General features: G+C 40.1%; 1 long non-coding RNA gene across 2 annotated transcripts; it reads right to left on the reverse strand.

Annotated features, from left to right (window-relative positions):
- Positions 1-252: 252 nt before the first annotated feature.
- LOC141647468 (uncharacterized) lies at positions 253-1,987 on the reverse strand. 2 transcript variants are annotated; one of them, XR_012545742.1, is made up of 3 exons: positions 1,758-1,987; positions 839-1,060; positions 253-573 (listed from the first exon to the last, which is right to left on the reverse strand). It is a non-coding gene; the product is annotated as an uncharacterized LOC141647468 (long non-coding RNA). The 2 variants fall into 2 exon arrangements; XR_012545743.1 differs by having other exon boundaries at positions 839-1,114.
- Positions 1,988-6,552: the final 4,565 nt, after the last annotated feature.

Below are 6,552 nucleotides of genomic sequence, written 5' to 3' on the forward strand. Positions count from 1 at the left end.
AAGCAAGCCTAAGATGAAGACATAATTAAACCTGAGGTGTTATGTAGATCCCATATACAAACATGAAGATGGTATCCATACACGACCCAAAAAAAAGGGGCACCTGGAACGAAGTCAGAAATAGTAGTTAGTACGTAGCGTTGTTCATTAGATATAATAGATAGATTAGAGATAGAGAACGAAACTTACATCTGAATATAGGTGAAAGTAGAATGAAAGTAAAAAATTTACCATGCCAGAATACCGATGAATCTGCCGATTTGAACCAGGCTGAATGCCTAAATCAACTCCCACACCCTATTTCATCAAATCAAAGTATATGAAAGTACAGTAAAAACCAGAGACACAATCACCAACTCTCCATCTTCACTCACCACTTTCAACCACCATTGGCGCCGTCATCTGGAACTTCGACCTCCAATACCCAGTTAGTTAGTCAGTACCACCAGTTCAATCAATAGTTGATAAAATGGCAGACCAAATTAAATTAACACACGAAAAAGAAGAAATAAAAACATAAACTTACCATACAAGCAGCGAAATCATTGTAAAGCGGTGATTGTAATTGCATACCTGGAATCAAAAGAGGAGCGAAATCAAATTTGTGAGGTGGTCGTGCGTTAGTTTCATAAGAGTGGTAGGGTGATCTTTGATGATGATGTGATTGTGGATGAGGATATGTGAGTAGGTTGCTTGTGGATAGGGAGGAAAATTGAATAAATGATTGAGGATGGATGGAACACGTGGACGGAGGGAGTAATGAGCTCTGTCTCACGTGATACAAACAAGGGCAAGAATTGCAACTGTTCATTATATGAATAGTAATAAAACAACAAACCTGTCGAGAAGTGGTTTCCTTGCATATGCTCCAAATGAGAATATGTAACTTCAGCAGAGCTCTCCACTACCTTTTGCAGCGTTAGTTTGGAAAGGGACAGAGAGGGAGAAGGGGAATGGAGAAACAAAGTTTTCGAATGAAGTTGAAGTCGATGTTGTTTGAATGAACTTTACCAGTCATTAGTGTCAACTCCTCTTCAGTTAGCCATTTTGCCATTTTTATCTGAACCAAACCGAGTAGTAGTGTATTTACGAACCAAACTTGGTCCCTAAGGACCTAACAAAAATCAGGATCTGAAAAATAAATGGAATAACAAAAATCTAGTTTACAGAGTTTGATGATCATCTATAACCTAAAATCAAAGATTTTAAATCTAACAAAGTACTCAATCTAAAGTTATTTTTCGGTTCAACTATCAAACATTAACTTTTACACACATTCTATCTAAAGTTGTTAGGTTTATCTAAAACAAGCGAGTTCTTTGCATTACAATCAAAACACAAATGTTCATAACAATCAAATCTCTGTAACTGGATCTGAATTAGATCAAAGTAATTCAATCTCTACACTTATTCACCAGGAAACAAGGGAAAATTAAAACCTAAATCATGCACAAAGGGTAAGATAAAATTACTGGATATATCCGCGTCACACCATAACTCCGAATTCCAGTCTTAACTACGTTAATTAGATCAAAACCTCAAATTAATAACGACCCGTCAATTAGAACCCAAATTGAAAACTACCAATCAAACTAAATTCACCAAGATGATGAAAATAAGGTCACAAACTAAAATCCAGAAAATATACAGATCTTTTCATAAAAATTAAGAACATAAACAACAATGCATATAGTAATTAATCAATAAAGAAACACAATCAAAGCCCCAAAAAAGAACAAAAATTATTAGAAATATACCCCGATTGAGGGCAGAGAGATCCATAATCATAGTATTCTCTAGCATGGAAACCATCGACGTCCGTATAAACCTTTTCTTTCGACATCACACATTGATAGTCACAAATTAATTGAAGGAGGAATGAGAGTAGGAATTGACAAGGGACATGAATGGCTGAGAAATAGGGAAATTGAAGAGAGGTAATAGGGGCCAGAGAATGAATGGACAAAATGAGAGGATGAAAATTGAAGGAGGAATGAGAGAATGCACAAATGATCAGAAATTTTACTGAAACTTAATAGAGGGAAAAAAATATGAATTTTAGCATTCGCTGCACATGCAAGTTCAAAAAAAAGAATTCTGCCAATTCATCACTGTATATTTATAATTTTATATCACGAGAAAACAAATTAACATACCCTACTGCCAACCAAGTCAAAAGCAATTATTACTTTCTTTCGGTTTGCCGCCTCTGCTTCTTCAATTTCTTCTTGCTTCTTTCTCAAAAGGTCCTTCTCCTACAACCGAAATAGAAAAACAATGAGAATTAGCTTTTCAAATCGGGATTCTGATTGTAGAGTTTCAAAACAGCTATTTCATGTGTGTAACGCCTTTGTTTACGTATCCTATTTTGGTATGTCTCAACCATTTTCTACAAATCCTATTACGGCAAAGTTTATGTCCTTATACTTTTTCCAAGTTAAACCATGTGACTGCTAGACCCACCATTATTCAAACCCACTCATTATGGGTACCGTTACCCGACTTTGCGTGCTTACATGTAAAAACTGTCCAAAAAGCAAGCATATCAAATATGTATATGAGACAGAGGAAGCATATTAAATACCTCCATTGACAACCAGCTGTTACCCTCATCATAATAATCACTTTGGTCATCAATAACACTCGTTCGAGCGGCTGCATTTTTATCAAAATCTACGAGTCTCTTTGCAAAATCATTGGAAGCTAGCTCAGGTTCTGTAAGTGGTATTACAGAAACATGCAAACCTGCGTAGTTGCTGCCTTCCTTGAGCACTAAATCCCCACAAAATTGGCAAAAGGTCCCTCTCATTCCTGCTCGCAAACAATCTTGCCACATGATAAGCATTTACTAATGAGCCTATGTCGGCGTGCCTGACAAGAGCACGGTTTCCTGAGTTGATATAAAATCGACCCATTTGCAGCTTCTGGTAGTAAAATGACTTCCTCCCTTTTCCTTTTTAGACTTGCTCTGTTGTACGGTTCCTGATGCTGTAGAGTCTGATTTTGAATAATTATTATGGCCGCTGGAAGATGAAGCCTATTTTTGTTGCTTAGGTGATTTTTTATATGCTTGTAACTTGGAAGATGAAGGAGCAGCCACAACATTAGAAGATAATGAACAAACTCTACGCCTCAAGTACTCTACTATGACTGTTCTGCCAGTTTCCTCACCAATGATGTTCTTTCCCTTTTCCTGTCGACTGTCACAGCGGCAAGAATCACGAGCAGACCATCACACATCCCCAACTTCTCTTTCCTTCCCTGATATTGCCACCCACCATTTCTCATCCCTCAACACATCTTTCTTATTTCTAAATAGCCAATCAATAACTACCACTAATCTAATATCTTTACTTACCACTATCACATGCAGAAACTCACCCATCGAAGGTTACCATATTCGTAATACGATTGATTCGAATTCCTAATACAAATACAAGACTTGCTCAAGATGGACCATAATTTGATGCAATGTTACAACCAGGCACCGTAATTTAATGTAAATGGATTGTAACACCCCCATACTCCAAGTGCCTTACCAGGACCACTCAGGTATGAAGACATTACCATCTCGGTTGCCCGAGGCATGATAATCAAACAACAATAAAGAAACAACGTTTATTATAAATGATTAACGAATAGTTACAATCCTCAAAACCAAACTGAAAGTACGATACATGTTCTCAAATGACGGTTCTAACTGAAATGTAAATAAACTAAAAACTACAGCGGAAGACTCCTATCATCATGTCGTGGCATCCCAGCTATCCCAGTACTCATCTCAATACCTGCTCAATATCTGCTCACCATCCCCGAATGGATCACCGCAGGTTTACAAAACAACACGGGGTCGTACTAATCACACAATTCAATATATAAATTAACAATACGACAAACAGACAGCTTAACTGTCACACACACACAAACACGCCAAATCCAACCATCTCAATCACTGACTGTCCACTGGACCAACCCTGCCAGTGGGGGACCGCAGCCGTACCCACCAAATCCCCGCTCCACGTAACAGTGAGCGATAACCCTGTCCATTAATGTGCACATCCCTTCTGTGGCGGGTTCCACAGAAGGCGAAACTAGGGCGTGAAGCCACTCCCGCAAGTGACCCCACTCAGCCGAGGCCACGCCTCGCGAACCATCAACAACGATCACAACCACAAACACAATACAGTTATATATCAAACAACCAAATACAATACATCAACCAATCATCCCATTATGGGATTAATACTGAGTAGGAAATCCTACCTGGTATGCACACAAACAGACGGTCTCTACAGCTGAGTCAAAAAGCCTCTTCTATGAACCCTCCTCCTATCATACAACACATAGAGACTACCAATCACTTACTATACATAAAAACCCCCAATCTCTAAATTAGGGTTTAACCAAATAGAAGGAAATACCATAAAAAGGGTACATAGATCTTACCCTCGACGCAAGGAACTCAACGGTATGAACAATGACAAGAACTGACCGTCTGAACTCCGGGAATTGCTAAGAATGCGATTAGGAAGATGAACTAGTTTGCTTTCTCTCTTAAACAGGAATTTAGGTTTTTGAAAAGTGATTTAGAACAATGACGGTGAAGCTTAAATACCTTAATCGCATAATTAACAAAACCCGAGAAACTTCCCCGATAAACCGGCTACTCGATCGAGTACCCAAGGATACTCGATCGAGTAACCCCCCTACTCGATCGAGTACCCCAGCTACTCGATCGAGTACCCAACAGGTCAGAAACTATTTTATTTCGCAACTTACCCTTACTCGACAGAGTAAGGGCTACTCGATAGAGTACCCCCAAGACTTATAAATAAGGAGTATTACAGTCTTCCCTCCTTAAAAGGAACTTCGTCCCCGAAGTTCAAACCACTACTAAACAAAGGTACTCCAATAACATTCCCGACTCATAACCAAAACAAAATTCAACATAAAACATGTTACTAACCCAACTCATCCCGACAACCATACTGACACAACATACTAAGAAAGGTATAAAAACTCTTAAAAACTGCTCGCGATCATCTCCTACCCCCCTAAAAGAAACAAGGTTACGTCCCCGTAACCATACATACCTGATCAAAAAGGAAAGAGTAACGCTCTTTCATGATATCCTCTGCCTCCCATGTGGCTTCCTCAGTCTCGTGGTTAGACCAAAGGATCTTGAGCAGAACTGTCTCCCCACTCCTAGTCTTTCTAACCTTTCGGTCTAGGATCTGTTTAGGAACCTCAAGATATGATAAGGACTCATCTAGCTCTAAGCTCTCTGCCTCTAACACATGTGACGGGTCACTCACATACTTCCGCAGCTGCGACACATGAAACACATTATGCGCTCTCTCTAAAGCAGCAGGTAAAGCCAGACGATAAGCAACCTCTCCAACTCGCTTTAAGATCTCATAAGGACCGATGAACTTTTGACTCAGCTTGCCCTTTTTCCCAAATCTCATAACCCCACGCATAGGAGACACTTTCAGAAGAACCTTATCCCCAACCTGAAACTCTATATCCCGGCGATGTAGATCTGCATAACTCTTTTGTCGATCCCGAATTTGCTCTCATCCGTCCTCGATCATCTTAATCTGTTCTACCATCTCATGCACCATCTCTGGTCCTAAAACCACTGCCTCAGCACTATCGTCCCAACAGATTGTACTCCTACATCTCCTCCCATACAAAGCCTCGAACGGTGCCATACCAATACTGGTGTGATAGCTGTTGTTGTAAGAAAACTCTATCAAGTCCAACCTCTGTTCCCAGCTACCACCAAAATCCATCACACAAGCTCGCAACATATCCTCAAGAGTCTTGATTGTTCTCTCGATCGCCCGTCTGTCGCAGGATGAAAAGTCGTACTCATCTTCAAAGTTGTTCCCAAAGATTCCGCAACTCTTTCCAAAACCTCGATATAAACCTCGCATCTCTGTCGGACACTATGTCCTTAGGGACTCCATGTAACTTAAGCACGTTCTTTCGATAGGCCATAGCCAATTGTGCCTTAGTCCATGTATCTTTCATTGGAACAAAGTGAGTGACTTGGTCAAAGCGATCCACTATCACCCAAATCATGTTGTTACCTTGTTGACTCTTTGGCAAACCCACAATAAAATCCATGGAAATGGATTCCCACTTCCACTCGGGTACCTCTAAAGACTGAATCTTACCTTGTGGTCGTCTTTGTTCCCCTTTAACTCTCTGGCATGTCAAACAACGGGACACAAACTCAGCTTGTCTCTTTCTTTCATCCAGTGCCACCAAAACGTTTTCTTCAAATCCTTATATAGCTTGTCTCCACCTGGATGAACTGAATATGGTGTACAATGCGCCTCTGTCATGATAGTCTTTTTCAACTCCTCATCATTAGGAACACACCACCTACCATCAAACCTCAAACTACCATCTGTATGAATAGAAAACGGGACACCGTCCCTTTCTCTACTCCACTCTCCACTCAACTATCTTAGGATCCAAAGCCCGCTTACCTCGAATGTCATCATAAAACTCAAGCCGTCTTTGTCATATCACCCATGGCAT

Source organism: Silene latifolia, chromosome 3 (genome assembly GCF_048544455.1).
Source record: "Silene latifolia isolate original U9 population chromosome 3, ASM4854445v1, whole genome shotgun sequence".
Classification (NCBI taxonomy): Eukaryota; Viridiplantae; Streptophyta; class Magnoliopsida; order Caryophyllales; family Caryophyllaceae; genus Silene; species Silene latifolia.